Source organism: Cebus imitator, unplaced genomic scaffold (assembly GCF_001604975.1).
Source record: "Cebus imitator isolate Cc_AM_T3 unplaced genomic scaffold, Cebus_imitator-1.0 Scaffold425, whole genome shotgun sequence".
In the NCBI taxonomy this organism is placed as follows: Eukaryota; Metazoa; Chordata; class Mammalia; order Primates; family Cebidae; genus Cebus; species Cebus imitator.
In genome coordinates, this window is record NW_016107740.1 from 1631477 (window position 1) to 1651465 (window position 19989).

The following is a 19989-nucleotide window of genomic DNA, read 5'->3' on the forward strand; positions in this document are numbered from 1 at the left end:
AAAAAAAAAAAAAAAAAAAACAGGAACTGTCAGGCCAAAACCTAAGAATGAAAGAGAAGCCAGTGAGGTAAACAGCATTTGTCAGCTGAAAGAAATGGAGATGAACAAGTGGAAAACGAGCTGCCGTTCTGATGGCCTCATGGGGCAAGGATGACAGAAGTCAAAGGTCAGAGTCCACCCAGGGTGGAAAAATAATGGACCCCAACATATATTTTATTGTTTGTTTTTTGATACAGAGTCTTGCTCTGTCACCCAGGCTGGAGTGTGGTGGCATGCTTTTGGCTCACTGCAACCTCTGCCTCCCAGGTGCAAACGATTCTGGTACCTCAACCTCCCAAGTAGCTGGAATTACAGGCATGCATCACCACACCGGGCTAATTTTTGTATTTTTAGTAGACATAGGGTTTTGCCATGCTGGCCAGGCTGGTCTTGAACTCTTGACATCGAGTGATCTGCCCGCCTGGCCTCCCAAAGTGCTAGGATTACAGGTATGAGCCACCACGTCCAGCCTCCCAATACATACATTTTAGCCAGAACCCCAAAGGTACACCGTCAGGGTAAGAGTGAGTCAGAAGTAATTCCACCCCCTTCCCTATCCCAAGAAACTGGAAGGGGCATTACCTTAGGCTCTGTTTAGAGAAGGAAGGAAAGGAGGGAGGGAGAGAGGGGCAGGAATAGACATACAGTACTTGAAAGATTGGAGTCCACCCAGGTAACTGGCATAAGTTTTCAAAATCCTCTCTGAAGAACATTTTTATCTTAGGCCTTGGGAAACTCATACCAATCACTTTTCTAGGGCTGTGAAGAGCCTGCAAAGACAGTCCTTTTGTTATCTGAAGGTGTGCATTACTACCTAAAGCAAGACGGACAAAAGGAGAAGAGAAATTGCTGCAGTGTTCAAAATTCATGGTCTCCTATTTCCCTCATTCTCAGGACTTCTGCGAGGCACCCACTCCTGACACTCCTGATGTCTCATCAGAGGAAACTCACCGGACACACAGTGTTGCAGTTTGAAAGAAAATGGGCAGCCTTACCAGGTAGTTTTTACCAAGATAATGAATTTGCCATGGTTCTTGGCCTCACCTCACACCCTCAGAAATATGATTCCCTCGACTAACAAGAAAGTATCTGATGTTCCAGAGTGAAACTCACTTTAACCAAGATCATAAGATTTGCTTATCTACCAGGATGCCAATTCATTTGCTGACCATGAGAAATGCTGCTCTCATGAGGACTAGAATACCATCAACACGGTCTGTGTACTCTTTCCCCATGGGGAGAGCTATTGGAAAAACAAACTATGATACCAAGATAATACCAAGGCATTCCCTGATCAACAGGGACTCAGAGTGAAAGGAGGTGGCTGAATGATCCAAGAACAGGCTTTAGCCGAAGCCTCACCTTCTCCCCCATGGTCTTATCATGGGATCAGAACTGGGGAAGTCCATTAGCCAAGATTCTCTCTCCACTGACAATGCATGGGTCGGCACTGCCAGAATATGATTCTCAAACATGCCTGTTTTCCATGGATGACTAACTCCCAACTTTCTGATTAGTACTTCTTCATAAAATCCAGCTTCTCCGGAGGGCTCTAGTCCTCTTCATGTGCTAGGCTTCCCTAGGCTTGCCTTGGTAGCACCAAGCCTATCGGAAATTACTTTCAAGAGACAATTGCAACAGAGGCTGAGATGGGAGGATCGCTTGAGGCCAGGAGTTCAAGACCAGCCTGGGCAATATAGTGAAACTCTGTCTCTAAAAAAGAAAAAGAAAAAGAAACAACATAGAAATACAAAAAAACCCACTCCAGGACACGGCATTAGCTAACCTTCTGAAATCTCAAAGTGAATTGAAATGTACCAGAGGTTAATCCCCAAACACCATCCACCTTCTCTAACCTCCTTGCCACCTGTGCATAACGCCCATTTCTTGTAACAGTGTCGCGTACTGTGCATTCATCAGAAAGCTTCCTTCTGCCCTGCCATCCCCAAAGCGCCACCCATACCACCACCCACCGACCAAATAGCCAAGGAAGAGATTAAGAAACCTGCATTACATCAAGCTAGTCTTCACAGTATGTATGCTTTGTGCATTTAAGCTTTTAAAACAAAGGAACCAGGCCAGGCGCAGTGGCTCACGCCTGTAATTCCAGCACTTTGGGCGGCTGAGGCGGGCAGATCACTTGAGCCCAGGAGTTTGAGAGCAGCCTGGCCAACAGGTGAAACCCCCATCTCCACTAAATATACAAAAATTAGCCGGGTATGGCGGTACGCACCTGTAGTCCCAGCTACTCGGGAGGCTGGGGCGGGAGAATCGCTTGAACCCAGGAGGCGGAGGTTGCAATAAGTGGGGATCACGCCGTTGCACTCCAGCCTGGGCCACAGAGCAAGACTCCATCTCAACAAAAAAAATTAAAAAAAGGAACTAGAAGAAGGAACATTACCTTGGAGAGGCTCAGGAGCAGCAGTCTAGGGCAGCTGCCCTTGGATGACAGAGCTGAGTGCAATCACTATCCCGGGTACCTTCTGGAGTTGTTTGCCCCGCCACCTCTCTCACCAGAGCAACTCTTTGGTAACTAGGTAACTATATCTGTTGTTAGTTGTCTTAACCAGATCCTAACAAGGATTTTCTTAGAGAATTTTTGTTTTGTTTTGTTTTGTTTTGTATTAAGAAATCTCACTAAATCTTAACTAAAGTTAAATTTGAAACCCTCCCAGTGAACTCTTCTGTGTTCCATTTCCCATGAGGCTTTACGAACCTAGCCCAAGGCATGTGTGTGTGTGTGTGTGTGTGTGTGTGTGTGTGTGTGTGTGTGTTTGAGAGAGAGAGAGAGAAATCAGGAACTAGAAGAGTGAGACCCACACCTGCCACTTTTCTAAAACAAGGTTCAAGGCAACTTTCACTATCATAGTTAGCTACCTGTGGGTAAACTATGTCCCTCTTTTTTGCACCGTTGTTCACATAATGATACAGAGGGGTTTGTTTCTCTATCACACAAGAAGTCTGTTTTCCCTTCTCCCTCCTTTAATGATATTCTCCCGGCTGAACTCCAGTGTCTTCCCAACCATGAGTCATCACTGCTATTTCTGCATAAAATAGGGTGTTCTGGGCCTCTCACTTCTAAAAAGGACTATAGTTCAGAAAAGTTTGATTAGATGGTAAGATCCCCACAGCACACATCTTGGTCTGAGATTATTAGAGACCCAGTTTAGGGGAACCCCCCCTTTAGGGAGACAGCAAAGGAAGCAGCTCCCCAGTCTATCAGCAGCGGCTGCCATTCCCACTGATAAGGATCCCCAACAAGGAAGTCTGACCCTCGGGGTTTCAGCCAGGTGGTATGGCCAGCATCCAACAAGCCCTGTGAGGGGCATCTTACCAGAAGGTCCCTGCCTACACGGAGTGAATGAAGGGTGATAAAAAGTCCTCTCCCTACCAAAAGTATCTTCTACCCTTGGAGCAGCCCTTTCTCTTGAGGTTTGTTACTTTGTTGAAATGCAAATATTCTTGGAAGGTAAAGCCTTTTTTTTTTCTTTAACCATTAGTACATTTACACAAATGTGCATCCAGTCCCATTCTTTCCTCAAAGCCAGTTTTGATTGGAAGAGAAGGAAGGTTAAAAAAAATCACCATGGTCAGGCGTGGTGGCTCACACCTGTAATCCCAGCACTTTGGGAGGACGAGGTGGGTGGATCACAAGGTCAGGAGTGCAAGACCAGCTTGGCCAAGATGCTGAAACCCCATCTCTACTAAAAATACAATAATTAGCCAGGCATGGTGGCAGGCACCTGTAATCTCAGCTACTCGGGAGGCTGAGGCAGGGAATTGCTTGAACCTGGGTGGTGGAGGTTGCAGTGAGCCAAGATCATGCCACTGCACTCCAGCCTGGGCAACAGAACGAGGCTCCATCTCTAAATAAATAAATAAATAAATATCACCTACATACAAAAGAGAGGTGAGGATAGGAAGATATGTCTTACTGGGCATTAATCCTATTCTCTGGCCCATTCCCAGCTAAGCGCAAGCCCGCATTGACTTCACATAGCACTGGTAGCCCACCATTTTCCCATGTCATCTGTGGATTATCTGATGTGACATTAATCTGAGCTCTCAACACTATCAATCATGTAATCATTCCTCACATATGCGTTGCACTCTGATGACAGGCTGAGGAATGTTCTAGATTTGCATAGAGGACGAAGTAAACTGAGAAACTCTAATCCATCCCAAGGTCAAGTGTCCAATGTGTGGATGAAGATTGCCTGGGCTTGTAATATTGATCATAATGAAGATGTTAGGGAAACATTCGGCAGTTAATTCGCTTCATTTGCTATCCACCCTACAGTCCTGGGAAGTAGCACTAGTCATAATTTACAAAGCAGTCGAGGCCCGGGGTAGTGAAGTCAGGGCAGTCTCCAGATTTAATCATCTAAATCATTACGCCCATAAAACTGGGAGTTGTTTACAATGTTTTCCTGGGAAACTGTATTTTTAAAGCATCGGATGAATCAGAAGCACAGTCCAACTGGAGGAATACTGCTAGACAGCTCGGGGCAGCCTTCTCAGAGAGCTTTTCATTTGACCACCATAATTCAGGAAGGAAGGATTATTACATTGTAATTCCCATTTTACAACTGAAGCAGCTTAAGCACAGAAAAAAAAATCCAGTCAAAAAGTAAAACAAAATGAAACAAATCTCCTCTCTTTTTCCATTTTATTTCCTTTTCGTCTCTTACAAACTAATGGAACTGTCAGAACAAATTACCTCATGAGCAATCATTTATGACTCCACTGTTTGCAAAACCTCTTTTGGTCTTTGTACCATCCACATAAGAGGAATCGAACAGCTAGCTATGCACCCAATGAAACTACCCCCAAAACATCAACTATGACCCTTAAATGTCTTCCTGCATCACTTGATTTTTGTCATTAAAAATAATCACCATTACACTTTGGGAGGCCAAGGCAGGTAGATCACTTTAGGCCAGGAGTTCAAGAATAGCCCGGCCAACATAGCGAAAGTCTGTCTCTGCTAAAATTTTTAAAAATTAGCCAGGTGTAGTGGTGCACATCTGTAATCCCAGCTGCTTGTGTGGCTGAAGCAGGAGAATGGCTTGAGCCTGGGAGGTGGAGGTTGCAGTGAGCTGAGATTGCACCAATGCACTCTGGTTTGGGTGACAAAGCGAGAGGCTATCTCAAAAATAAATAAATAAATACAGTTTTAAAAAATGGAAATAAAATGCATGTTAAATAAAATGTTGTTTGTTCCATTCAACCTAGAAAACATATCTCTTGAGGGACTAGTGTGCTAATATACAAAGATATACATCCGAAATAAGACACAGTTCCTACTTTTAAGATGTTTACAGTACAATGAGAGATGACCAACAATTACAACATAAAGTAAGCTGTTCATTAATTTAATGTCTGACATTCTCCATAGCAGGCATTGTTAGGTTTTTACTCCACACCTGTGACTCTCCTTGTTACCAGTAATAGATCATACACAGGATCATGTCTGCCCTTGCCCAGTATTTCACAACTTCTTTTTCCAACATCATCTCCCGAGGAGCATTTTTTTTTTTTTTTAAATAAGATGGGGTTTCACTGTGATTGCCAGGCTGGTCTTGAACTCCTGACCTCAGGTGATCCACCTGCCCCGGCCTCCCAAAGTGCTAGGATTACAGGCATGAGCCACCGCGCCCCGCTCCCAAGAGCATTTTTAGACACTTTTTTCCTAATTGCCCCATTCATGAAATTTTAATACCATAGATAAATTTTATGTCTGCATATATGCTGTATGTTTAACTGTGCTTTATACATATAAAGAATAAGATATTTTTTCTGCCTTTTCTCTCCCACAAAAGCAATATCCTTCCTTTAAGGGATGATGTCAACGGCACCCCCCATCCCCGTGCCATCCTAACCCTCACCCATTCTCCATCATGTTCCCCACACCCACCCACCCTGCCTGTTAGGAATGCATGGTCTAAGGGAGTTGTTAATAACAAGTCTATTTCCTGCTTCCCACAGTAATGGCAGCTGGGGTGGCCATGTAACCCAGCTCTTCCAATGACATGGAAGCTGACATCCATTTGGGAGGTCTCTGAGAAAATTCTTGTTTTCCTGGAAAATGAGACAGCCACTGCCAACTCAGCCTCCTTTCCATCCCAAACTTCCCATGCGTCTTGAATGGAGTACGTGGCTAGAAGTGGCAGCAGTCATCTTGCAGCCATGACAAAAGACAACAGAATCGCAGCCAGTCTCAGTGAGCCACTGGCCAAGGGCCAGAAACACAGACCTCTGAACTTCCTGTTATGTGGAGAAATGAATCCTGGTCACTTTAAGCCCTGTTGGTAGGAATTGTATAACTAGCAATTACACGAAGCATTGTTAATTGATCAGCCGTGTGCCTCACAAGCAATAGCTGTCCTCTTACAATCATGAGTTACTGTTAAACCAAGCCAGAAAGAAGTACACACAAAAAAACAGATGCAATCAGGAATATTACATAAATCAGACACGAGATTTCACTCACGTTTAAGAGTTAAAGTCTTGGCTGGGCGCGGTGGCTCAAGCCTGTAATCCCAGCACTTTGGGAGGCCGAGGCGGGTGGATCACGAGGTCAAGAGATCGAGACCATCCTGGTCAGCATGGTGAAACCCCGTCTCTACTAAAAATACAAAAAATTAGCTGGGCATGGTGGTGTGTGCCTGTAATCCCAGCTACTCAGGAGGCTGAGGCAGGAGAATTGCCTGAACCCAGGAGGCGGAGGTTGCGGTGAGCCGAGATCGCGCCATTGCACTCCAGCCTGGGTAACAAGAGCGAAACTCCGTCTCAAAAAAAAGAGTTAAAGTCTTTTTTCTATCTTACCTCATTTATTAACAAAAAAAAGAGTTAAAGTATTTTTCACTAAACAAATCAACTTTTCAAAGAGTTGTATGATATTCCAGCTAATATTTGGCATTTGGAATGAACAAACTTTTAGCTATTTGGTATTACTGTGTAGAAAAATGGCCATGAAAGGATACAAGGTAATTTTCCTTTATTTTCCTACTTTACACAAAATTAACATTTATGATCTACCTACGAGATATGTTTTTCAAAATATTTGAAAGTCAATTCTTTTCTAATTGAACATTTAATATGCATAAGAAAAATGTGTTTCTTAAGGACCTATTGACTGAGCACCATGGCTCAGGCCTATAATCCCAGCACTTTGGGAGGCCGAGGTGGGTGAATTTGCTTGAGGAGTTCAAGACCAGTCTAGGCAACATGGTGAAACTCTGTCTCTACAAAAAAATACAAGTCTTATCTGGGCATGGTGATGTGTGTTTGTAGTCCCAGCTATTCAGGAGGCTGAGGTGGGAGAATCACCTGAGCCCAGGAGACGGAGGTTGCAGTGAGCCATGATCATGCCACTTGCTCTCAAGCCTGGGCAACGGAGTGAGATCCTGTCTCACTAAAAGACAAAAGAAAAAAAGAATCCCTTTGGGAACTTTTTTATAGGTTAAAGTGTAGAAATAATCATCTGTATTCATCACTTGAATATTTTATATTTTTCTTAAATTCTGATACTAGCTAATGCTATTTATTTCATATTTTAAAAATAGAAACCACTCACAACCTTATTTGATAAATCCAACATCACTCATTAAAAGTGGTTTTCTATGCTTATCAACGTTCAAGAAACAAGAAACTCAAAATCCCTCTAAATCTAAAGAGCCTCTAAATTTTATTAGATAGAATTTAATTATAGACTTAGGGCTTTCAAAGCATTAGGTTTCTTTCTTTTTTTTTTTTTTTGAGACGGAGTTTCACTCATGTTACCCAGGCTGGAGTGCAATGGCGCGATCTCGGCTCACCGCAACCTCCGCCTCCTGGGTTCAGGCAATTCTCCTGCCTCAGCCTCCCGAGTAGCTGGGATTACAGGCAAGAGCAACCACACCCGGCTAATTTTTGTATTTTCAGTAGAGACTGGGTTTCACCATGTTGGCCAGGCTGGTCCCGAACTCCTCACCTCAGGTGATCCACCTGCTTCAGCCTCCCAAATTGCTGGTATTAGAGGCTTGAGCCACCATGCCCATCTACCATCTAATTTTTAAACAGAAACCACAAGCACCTAGCCCGTGCTGGAAGAGAAACTTTAATTTTTTCTTCCATATATGTGTGCGATGGGTCTTTACTGGGTGAAATATTAAGTGGGTAGCACTTGGGGAAATCTGAAACTATTAGTTTGGGGTTTGAACTTTCGATTCAAGTTTTATACATAGAACCCTCTTGCTGCACCCTGAAAACTATTCATGTGTTTTCATAGCTCTAGAATGTAATAGAAACACTGCCACAATCTACATTTCAATTGCTTTTCCTGAAATGTAGAGGATGAAAAAAAAGATAGCTATAGGACTCAGAAAAAATACCCATAGTTGCCTTTCGTTAATTCAAATGACCCTTTAAGTTATTAGCTGTATTTCTATTCTATTAAAAAGCAATGTTTAAGCTTCTTTCTATAGATTTTGCACATCTTGGAGGGGAAACACTGGGATGATGGCAATTTTAATACATAAAAACTTAAAGACTTACAAATAAGATCTATACAAGTATATTTACCTTAAAAGGCATATGCCATATTTACTACAACCAATATCCATTACTATTATATTTTTAAATTCAATAGTATTACAGCTATTTCTCTGATATTGCCAGATGTTCTGTGTATAGGGATATAGTGACAATATTGTTTTGGCACATATAGGAAATTGTGGTATTGTCAATATGTAAGGGCTTTCTGGCTGTTCCCCTCCTATTTCCTGTATGTGCCTCCAACCCTCTCCTACTTCCTTATCACATGAAGAAGAAAGCAGAGAAAGACTATTATTGATATAAATTTCAGCAAGTTACTGCCCAAAGAGTGAAGCCTGAGTAAAATCACGTTTTATTAAGAAAAAGTATACCAAAGGGGACTTTTAGACCCCGTAAAGGTTTTTGTAGTTGATCTTACATCATTTAAATTTGACTCTACATATATTGGGTTTCCTTTTCCTTGTTAGAAGGAATCATCACGGGCATTCTTATGCTTCTCAATCCCAGTTGAGATCATTTTCAGCTCCCAACTGAACAAAGACTGGTAGAATTTTTCTTGTGGCAACTGAGAAAAAAAAAATGCAAGAAAGGGAGAAAAAGGTTCGTAGTTAGGGTTGTATATTAGAGGTTCTCAAGAAGGCGACCTGGAGGGAAGACAAATGAAAAGTAGTGGTCCTGCCTGAAAGAGAGGAAAAGCGTCGAGGAAGAGATATGTACCAGCCCGTTCTCTGCATGGGCAACTAGGCTGCTAGACATAATGACCTGGCAGGTGAAAAACATCTCCAGGAGGTGAGAGAAGCAGGGACTTTGCTACCAGCCTTCGATGTACATGGAATATTTGTGTTTTGAGGGCTGTGACTGGGGTCGTATGATGCATTTAAAATAGATATTGAAACTTGCAGGAAACCTAGTCATGAATGTGCAATAATTAAAATGGTTATAGAAGTTAAGACACACTGATTACAGGAATGTATTTGTTATAGGTTTTCCCTTTCTACCTCAAAGACAGATTTCCAATTTTATGCTATCCCGTACCAAGAGAACCTTGACTCACAATGTGTTTAGTCAATTTCACATCCTTTTAATCTGGAGGGATGAAGGTGGAGTACGTTTCTCTTTCTCATCCTGCGTCAATCCGCTGTATGACCATGACATGAGAATGTGAGCGCATCTTACCACTCCCTGCAGGGTTAGCTAATTTAAACAAATAGGTTTGGGGTAAGTCTCCATACCCTGCCTGACACCACAGTCTGGCAAGATAGGAAATTAAGAAAGACATGAGCTTTCAGCTGAAAACACCCAGTCCCCAAGTTGCAGGTCAGCTACCACTAATAGAAGATGACCGACTGGGCTTCAGTGATCGAAAGGCTACACAGGAAAAGAACTATCTTCAGAGTCATCAAAGCCCAATCAGATGTTCAGCTTCAGATAGGAAAGCTACATCTTACACTCAGAAGTGAGCACGTTACCCACCGGCTAATGTTAATGCCTTTCGCCCCTAAAAGCAGCCAGGCTGGGTAGCCAGTATTTTGTTTAGGGGCATCAGCTGACCCCACACCACTCACTATGCTCTAGAGTTGACCAGATCACGATTTATAACCTGCTTGCATTTCTTTTTCTTTTTCTTCGAAACTGAATCTCACTCTGTTGCCCAGACTGGAGTGCAGTGATGCCATCTCGGCTCACTGCAACCTCCGTCTCTTGGATTCAAGCGATTCTCCTGCCTCAGCCTCCGGAGTAGCTGGGATTACAGGCATATGTGCCACCATGCCCAGCTAATTTTTGTATTTTTAGTAGAGACGGGGTTTCGGCATGTTGGCCAGGCTAATCTTGAACTCAGGTGATCTGCCCGCCTCAGCCTCCCAAAGTGCTGGTATTACAGGCATGAGCCACCATGCCCAGCCCTGCCTGCATTTCTTGTGCCACCCAAGGCATCACAAGCTGATAAGTAAGACATTAAAGTGGCATCTTGAGAGACTGCTTTCCCAAATGGGAACCGATCCTGGCTTCAGGTGTGAGAATTCAGAACTAAGGATTTAGAGCATTAATCATATATTATCTGAAGGAAACCATCTCTAGACCCACATGCTCATTTTAAGGATCTGATGCTGTAAAGCTACGCATGTATCCGCCATCTTATCCTCATTTCAGCCATCAACCAGAGAATCAGCATTTCTGTCTTTAGGGGCTTAATCTGATGTCAGTAATAACCAGAACTTCCTCTGCAATGCTCCCTCAGCTAAGGCCGGAGCTCCTCACATGAGGCCTCTGGATCCCTGAGAGTCCATGAATGGGTTTTAGAGAGTCCTTATATCCCCTAAGACTGTGCAGCAAGTGTTCATGTCCCTGTATGAGAAAGTCTTTGGCTCTCATTAGATTGTCAAACGAATCTGTACCAAAAAAAGTGATGAGAAAACATTGGTCCAAAGCATAAGCCAATCAGTCCATGAAAAACCCTGTTGCATGGGGAATAGAACAGTCAGCGAGCGCTTGTAGAAGGAGGTCTGACTTCAGGCATTAGACCCTTGCACATCCAACAGACCCTGTGAGTTGCACCTCCAATGTTAGGATGGGTTGTTAACTTATCCTTGATTTACCACGTCGTGTCTCACGAGATTAGAGGCCCTGATGATGGAGAATGTGATTAAAGTAAAAGAATCCTCCCCGCTGTGAGATGAGCACAAGACACTGAAGGCTATTTGAAAGCGATTACAGGGCCGGGCGCGGTGGCTCACGCCTATAATCCCAGCACTTTGGGAGGCCGAGGCGGGTGGATCACGAGGTCAACAGATCGAGACCATCCTGGTCAACACGGTGAAACCCCGTCTCTACTAAAACTACAAAAAATTAGCTGGGCATGGTGGCGCGTGCCTGTAATCCCAGCTACTCAGGAGGCTGAGGCAGGAGAATTGCCTGACCCCAGGAGGCGGAGATTGCGGGGAGCCGAGATCGCGCCATTGCACTCCAGCCTGGGTAACAAGAGCGAAACTCCGTCTCAAAAAAAAAAAAAAAAAAAAGCGATTACAATCACTAAAATTCCAAAGCCGATAATCTCAAACTTGGCTTCTGCTACTGCGATGTCATTCACTTTCAATGTGTTCATTTTGTGATATAATGTTGTTAAGACATAAGTCTAATTGTTATTACTATTTTGAGTGCTGAGTTCTAAATGTAAAATACATTTCACCAAAAAATATACTTTCTTTTCTCCTTTAACATAATGTTATCATACAGTAAGGTCCAGAGTGTTTTCTGTACATAGCACTCCCATAGTCTACTACGAGTTTAATAAACACCTCCCAATGTCTGAAATGAAATGTTTATGGGTCCCAGACTCTCCCCATGACCATTTTTCTCTGTGCTCGTAGTTCCCCTAGTCACGGCTACTTTCAGTTGGTTCAAATACCGGACAAAACTGTTTAACTGTGGAAGAGAATTTTGTGCCACAAACTATATTCCTTTAAGGAATATCACAAGTACAGCTTCCTGGTTTTTCCTGTTTGTTTCTATAACAAATAAATAACTTGTCCCTCTTGGCTTTCTTTGTTTTCACTCCCCTTTTACACTGTAAGTCCTCCAATTCTGAGCCTTCAGGTAACAGCTTCACCCACAACACACACATACAAACACATTCACACACACACTCACAGATATACCTTCCCTGGACAAAACCAAACTGTTGCCTTTATTCCAGTAGTGTTTCTTAAAGTGTAATCTGCAGACCATTCACACCGGAGTCTTCCTAGGGTGGGAGGATTTGTTAAAGGTGTATATTCCTGCCAACCTCCAGGACCAACCGCATCCAAATGCATGGAGACGGATCACGGATGCTAAATTGGTGAACTCATCCCCCACTCATCCAGGTGATTCTTATACACACTAAAACTTGAGAATCGTTGCTTTAGAAACATCATTTCCTCTCTGGTTTCAGCTCCTATTTTTTTCAGCTCAAAATGGAGCAATGTTCTTATCCATCTTGTTCATCTCTGACATCAGCGTCTCCTTGTCTTTTCCTAAGAAGTCTTCTCTCCCCCCTTTCTGGCCTTTGATGGCAGCTTTTCTCTGGACTATTTCTCAGTCCTTGCAGTCTACTTTAGCAAGTCCTCAGACACGGCTACTTACTTCTTCCTCCTCCTTAAGCTGCTCTAAAGAAACCCCCTTAACACCCACAGCCCACACTGCCTAGCTCCAAGCTCCCTTTATAAAACCCTGCCCAGGGATTCACAGTAATATCTATAGGTTAAAGGTAAGCCCCATGTCGTTCACAAAACTCATAGCCTCCCTCTTACATATTAAAACTGCTCAAGATCACTTACTAACAGGTGTTCTCTGAATTTCTTAAATGCACATACACCACTAGTACAATAAATGACATAAAAACAAATTCTATTATTTCACCATTCGAACATACAAGTGCTGTCATTTTTTTATGGCTTACATTTAATTCTTATTCATAACAAAGTCAGAATGTAATTACATTTTTTAATCCTGCTTTTTTAAGCTAATATCATATCAAATATATTTTCATAACCATCGTAACTATGATTTTTAATGACTTTAAAACATCCTATGGGCTGCACACAGTGACATGCCTCTAATCCTAGCACTTTGGGAGGCCAAGGCAGGAGGATCACTTGAGCGCAGGAGATGGAGACAAGCCAGACAACAAAGTGAGACCCCCCTCTCTACAAAAAATTTAAAAAGTTAGCCAAGTGTGATGGCATACGCCTGTGGTCCCAGCTACTTGGGAGGCTAAGGCAGCAGGCTCAAATGAGCGCAGAAAGTCAGAGCTGCAGTGAGCTGTGAGGGCACCACTACACTTTAGCCTCGGTGACAAACAAGACCCTGACTTAAAAAAAAAAAAAATCTTACGGAGTTAATGTTGCCAGAACCCATATTGCTTAGCGTTTAGGTTATTTTCAGATTTTGCTGCTATAAATTATAATACGGTGAATATGTTTATGCATGTTATTTCTTTCTTCTTTGAATTATTTATTCAGAATAAATTTCCGGGGGTGGAATGAATGGATCGAAGTGTATGAACACTTTAATGGCTCTTGGTACCTATTGTCAAATTGCCGTATTTGTATTTTACACAGTTCTTTAGTAGCATGCTAGTAAATGTTTAACAACAGGCTTGCCCACCCCCCCAAAAAAAGGCGGGGAGCCTGATTGATTGTGTTCGCTAATTTTCACAGTGTAAATACTTCTACCATAGCCAATTTCAAGCCACCAACATGGCATTGCTGAATGCAAAATTGAAAAGAGATGTTCAAATAGCACACTTTTATATAGCATTTCCATCATACAGATAAAGAGAGGTCAATAGCTTTACTGGCTTGGAAAATTTCCGAAAATATTACAATCAGCACGTGCCATCAAGCCTGTTCTAGAACACCACTGTTAATATCTCCTTTGGTATTTTCCAAAGAGTATATCTTATTTTTTTCATTGGAATCACTGAAAATTCACCCTGTGCCCATCTGTGTGACAATGAGCATGCTTTTAGGTTAGCAGATGATGCATGTAACGAATAAAACCTAATGAAAAAAAAAAAAAAGGGACAGAGTAGGACATCTAACTCCTGCCTGCGTCGAATAATTCCGTCTACCACCCTCAAGCATTCATTTTACAGTGCTTTTTCCCATGAGATCATGTATACAGACTATTCCATCATTATTTACTCTAACAAGGCACTGAATGGATGACTGTGTGTAGTTGTCACGGCAAATGTGATGAGAACCGTATCCTCTATTTCTTAACCACTCTCTTCCTTGGTTTTCTTTTCTACGAAATGGGGAAGAGGTCACTGCTGACTTCAGTTTTACCAGAAACTGAGTGCAGAGATAAGAAAGGTTCAACTTAGGCTCTAAGAAGCACTTGAACATTCCGTAATGCTCTGGAAATTTCTTCCAAAAGCAATTCATTAGTATTCTGTTTTGCCAGGAAAGTATGTGATGTGGCCCTTTCTCCCTTGAAAGGAATTTCCCTTCCTTGGGCTCCCCCGGAGTATACAACACTTTAGTTTTTGTTTTAGTTTTAGTTTTTTTTTTTTTTGAGATGGAGTTTCTCTCTTGTTGCCCAGCTTGGAGTACAGTGTCACGATCTTGGCTCACTGCAACCTCCGCCTCCAGGGTTCAAGCAATTCTCCTGCCTCAGTCTCCTGAGTAGCTGGCATTACAGGCATGTGCCACCACATCCAGCTAATTTTTGTAGTTTTAGTAGAGATGGGGTTTCACCATGTTGGCCAGGCTGGTCTTGAACTCCTGACCTTGTAATCTGTCCACCTCGGCCTCCCAAAGTGCTGGGATTACAGGCCTGAGCCACCGCGCCCGGCCAACACTTTAGTTTTTAAATTAGTGGCACCCTATGTTTGCATGTTAAAATGTAGGCATGACTGAGCTAAACAGCCTCACACCCTTGACCCAGTCACCCCACTCCCAAGAACTCATCCCAAGGAATACATTCAAAACAAAAGAAAACACTTTCTGTGTGAAGACGTTAATCACAACAGAGAGTAGATCAACTTGCCTCATTTCAGCACTTATTCAACTTATGGTTTTAGGGGCCCTGGTAAGAGAGCTCTGGATTCTTGGTTCCTAAATCTCCACCTATAAAACGACCACTTTCCAAGTTGTCTTAGGGCTTGTATTTTTTAATCGCACAGATTCCCAGACCTCATGCCAGGGCTGGGGTACGAGACATGGAATTTCAATTTCTTAAAAGCTCCCCAAGTGGTGTTGATGTCCAGCCAGCTTTAGGAAACACTATTCCACACTAAAACACCAGACACGTGACCGCTGTCTCTGAACAATTGTCCACATCCGGGGAACAGTATGACAACTTCTTGTGCAAGTCGTCAAAAGGTTGTTCAGGGCCTTCAAGCAGTTGCTAGAGTCAAATGGCTAAAGAGCCACAGAGGAGCTGTAGGTTTCTGGTGCCCTTCAAGCCCCCTGGGTCATCCTCTCCATCTCTCACACCCTCCTTGCTCTCACTGCCCACACCAGCCCCGCACACTGTCCTGCTGCCTCCCAGCCTCCACCTGCACACCCAACCCTGACTTGTGCCCACCCCTTACATACACGAAGCTCCAGGGTCTCCTCCCTTAGGACACTAGTGAGACTCTAGAGGAAAACTCTCACCATCTGACTCAAGTCATCTGCACACATAATTGAGAATGCCTTGCACAATTAACACACCAGGTGGATTTGCATTTTTTTAAAGGAGGCTTTTAATCCAAAAAATATTTCTAACCTAGAGAGTGGAATGGGGAAGCAGGATGCTTTTTAATCTTGGTTTTCACCCAGATCCAAGCATCCCGAACCCAAGTAAGCACTCATTGCCACAATGATCCCCACTCCTAAGCAGAAATGGATTTTTAGCTGTGCTTTGCTAGCACTAAAATTAACACATTGTAAGTAAAATTAATTTAAACTTGGCAAGGAAGAAAGGTCATGCTCTCTGCCTCTAATGAAAAGCACCTCTAGAATTCCACCCCAAGCTTTCAGAGAGCAGCATCAGCCAAAGAGGCCCACAAGTAATACGGTAGATACTCAGAGGAACTCTCTTAAAAGCTAGAGAAACTGTTACAGAAAGGCTTGAAATAGCAGTTTCCAAGCTTGTTTTCCTTTTTCATATGAATTATCACTAGAAAAACACCCAACTCCTGTGTCTTGTCCATATTTGGTGCTCAAAAAACGTGAATTCCCAGCCTCTACCTGTCACCCCTACTTTTCCTGGAAAGGAATGTTGGGATTAGGACCGTCAGCTTGCAGCTTTCTTGCTCCCAAGCCAGGGATCATAACACCTTCATTTGTGTTAATAGCCAAGTCCTTAATAAGAATCATAACAGTTGCATCTATTGAGGGATTTTTTTTTTAATCAGGCACTAGGCTACATCCTTTATATATTTTTATCTCATTTGATCTCTACAACAATCCTCCGAGGTAGGTATTTTCAGTTAGCATTACTGTTATTAGAGCTATTTTGTGAATTTTTTAAAAAACATCTGAACACTGAAGAAGTAACTTGTCTGAGGTTCCCACAGCCCAGGAACGATAAAATGATAGAATGGGGATTCAACGCAAAACGATCTGGCTCCAAAGTTGGGTTCTCATTCACCCACCATACTGTATGTTTGTTATTCTATGAGTTCAGATATTTTATGGTCCAGAAAAAAAAGGTGTCTGAATCATTATGATCTACTGACTCTCTAAAGAGACATCCAGAAAAAGAACAGAAGCATACCCGCGCCATTGCATTTAGAAATGCAAAGAAAGTACCACATATTTCATGGAATTTGGGGACTGGCTTTTGAGGAATAGAGACGCGTTTATCATTCGTCAACCAACTCATCCTCCCAAGAGGAAGGCTACTTTAATTCCCAGATGATCAAAGGGCCTCCTTAAAATGTAGAAAGCAGAGGTGGAGGTCTTACCAGTACGCGGAGCCGCACGAACCTTTCTCTGCATAAACGATGTCCTAAGGGAAGACAGTAGCGGGTGAGTGGAGGCCCACAGACAGGCGTATGGATGCAGAAAGCAGCCCCAAGTGGGAAGAGGCCAAGCTCCCTCTCACGTGGAATTCTGCTAGTGCGGTGAGCCGAAGAGACGCAGCCAAAAGGCAGAAAGAGACCAGTGACTAATGAACGGGGTCACTTTTCCCCAGTGCCTGCAAGGTCCTCCCTTTTGTGTCCACACCCTAACTGTCTAATCTGATTTCCTGCAATGTGTAAAACAAACTGTCTTCTCCTCTCCAGCGTCTCTTCAACTGGCCTAGTCATCTCCACATCAGTGTCACCTTTGTGTCTTCACCCCCAAAGTCCTCCCAGTCTGAAATCACCTTCCCCTTCTCCGTCTACCAACACTTCGCGTCCTTCCAATGCCCAGATCTTCCCCACAACTCCAGTTTGCCCCCAGACCCCATCCCTGAAGTTCATATAGCTCTTTAAGCCTGTGCCGCCCCGCTCATCACTGAATTCTCGTGTTGCCTTGCTTCCTATATTTTACTTCTTAGCCCGACTACTAGCTTACAATGTCCTTCGAAGTAGAGATTTTTAAGATAGTTCTCTTATATCCTCCACAGCACCAGCTAAGAACCAATAAGGGATCACCAACTACTTGTTGCCTGCTTGAATACGTTGGCAGCAATTTTCCTTTAGTAAAGCCCCTAAAACCGGTGATTTCCCAATCTTTGTTTAGCTACAATTGAGGCTAATGACTGGTATCTCATAGCACACCTCCAAATCAAACCACCTTGGAAAAAAAATTAATGCAATTTAAAAATACATGTTATACATCGTATAGTACTTTCGGGAAATGGACATGAGCATTGGCAATAGGTGAAAAACACAGGCTACGAATTCCAGATTGAAATCTACATCATTTAGACTTAGGTTCTGTTTCTTTTCTGAACTAGATAACTTTAAAATTCATATTTGCCCTACTTAGAGACTCTAGATTTTCTTCATCAAACCTTGGGTAATATTTAAACTACTCATAGAGGTGAGCTCAGTCACAGCCACAGTCATATTTATGCTCTAGGAGAATATCTGGAAAATCAAAAAGCCAACTATTGCAACTTTTAATGTTTCAAAAACTGTACGCATCTTGTTAGGACGCTGGTGAGGGGTGGTGAATATCAAAGCAACCCCCCCAACCCCCTATAAATTGGTTCTACACCTTGCACCAGGTGGAACAGTCATTACAATGTTTAACCTAGAGTAAAAGCTAAATAAACTTACAAGAATTCCTTTTGACACCAAAGAAATACTTTTAAAGAAGCAAAACCCTTACCTGTTGCAGAATGCCGAAGAAATTTCTTGACAGTAAAATGACTGACTCCGGAAATCAAATTTGTTCAGCAAAAGGAGGTGAAAACAAAAGCAAGAGCAAGCCTTTTCACTGTGGCTGATTTCCTCCCAGGATCAACCTTTCCCTCGTCCCCAAGAATGTTAACTGATTCACACTAGAAGAACCGAAAATGTAAGAACTGGGCTGGCAGGGAGTCCATCCCAAGATGGTTGGGTTTAATGTGCATGAGGCAGCAGGAGCAACCTGAATGTGACAAAAGAGATTAGCAAGTTCCTGTGCATAAGTCAATTTCCTGTAGCCGGCTTTTCCGCAGAGGGGGTTTCATTTGTGTGGGTTTAGGGGGGTGTGTGTGCACGTGCATTTCTCTCCATGAGAATGTGAAACTTCCCCAGATCAGAGGCAGAATAAGGCCTTTGCTGCGAGTTTAATTTATCCCCCACCCCACCCCGAGACCATATTTCTCTCCCCCTTAGCCCCATTTTCCTCCAGCAAATCCCTACATAAAACTGAAGTAAAGAAGACTGAAAAGTCCAGATGATTCCTCATGGAAGTAAAATTACAAAAAAAAAAAAAAAAAAAAAAAAAAAAAAAAAAAAAAAAAAAAAAAAAAAAAAAAAAAAAAAAAGGCCATGCCACTGACCAGTCTTGGTTCATTTGAGCTTAGGAAACAGCACCTTAGACCTTTCCCCACATCAGCTTGGGGAAAACAGGTGGGTTGTCTGCTTTCCTTTGCTTCATTAAAGACTATCAAATAATAACTTGCAAAGAACAGATGCAGCCTTAGTGAGAGTTCAAGCAGCCCCCGCCATGTGTTCGCCCCTGTATGGACTGGCACCTGGGCTTGGAAGGTACCTGATGAGTTGTTTTTTCAGACTCCTCAGAGTTTCATTATTTGCCTAAAAGCACAAGTTTACTTGCTTTGTCCTTCTGGGCAATCCAGGTGTAGGGACCATCTGCAACTACTTAGGTTATGGCTAAATGCCTGACCCAACAAATTGAACTTTCATGATGTGGTCACCACCCCTTGTGCCCCAAATCCCTGAATAATTGTAGATGCTACTGCTCACGATGATAGCTTGGTCAAAATGTCTGCCAGCACAAGGATAAGTCAATTCCATACAAGTCAACACACATTTACAGAGACCCTGCTACATGCAAGATACGGTGCTCAGTGCTGGGGTTGGGGTGGGAACATACACAGACTCAGGGTCCTGCCATGTGCCTGACGCTGTGCAGGGAAGAAAAGCACAAAGACGAAGGGAGACATATTCCCTGTCCTCACAGGACTCAAATCCCAGGGGAGTTAGAGGGAAACGTGCAGAAAACATTCAAATAAATGCAATCGGTCTGGGCGCACCGGCTCACGCCTGTAATCCCAACACTTTGGGAGGCCGAGGCGGGTGGATCACCTGAGGTTGGGAGTTCGAGACCAAGCTGACCCACATGGAGAAACCCAGTCTCTACTAAAAATATAAAATAGCTGGGCACGGCGGCACGGGGTGCCAGCTACTCAAGAGGCTGAGGCAGGAGAATCACTTGAACCTGGGAGGCGGAGGTTGCGAGGTTGCAATGAGCCAAGATCGAGCCATTGCACTTCAGC

The 19989-nt window shown here is 43.1% G+C and overlaps 1 protein-coding gene across 3 annotated transcripts in view; it reads right to left on the reverse strand.

Annotated features, from left to right (window-relative positions):
- RHOH (ras homolog family member H) overlaps positions 1-18766 on the reverse strand; it is a 47413-nt gene extending 28647 nt beyond the window's left edge. Inside the window, exons 1-2 of one of the 3 annotated variants that reach the window (XM_017509882.2) lie at positions 18372-18667; positions 17015-17058 (exon numbers count right to left, since the gene is read on the reverse strand). The gene's annotated coding sequence lies outside the window, so the exon portion shown is untranslated. Of the gene's footprint in view, positions 1-17014; positions 17059-18371 lie in introns of all 3 variants that reach the window. The other 2 variants (XM_017509881.2, XM_017509884.2) reach the window with 2 other exon arrangements.
- Between the last annotated feature and the right edge of the window lie 1223 nt (positions 18767-19989).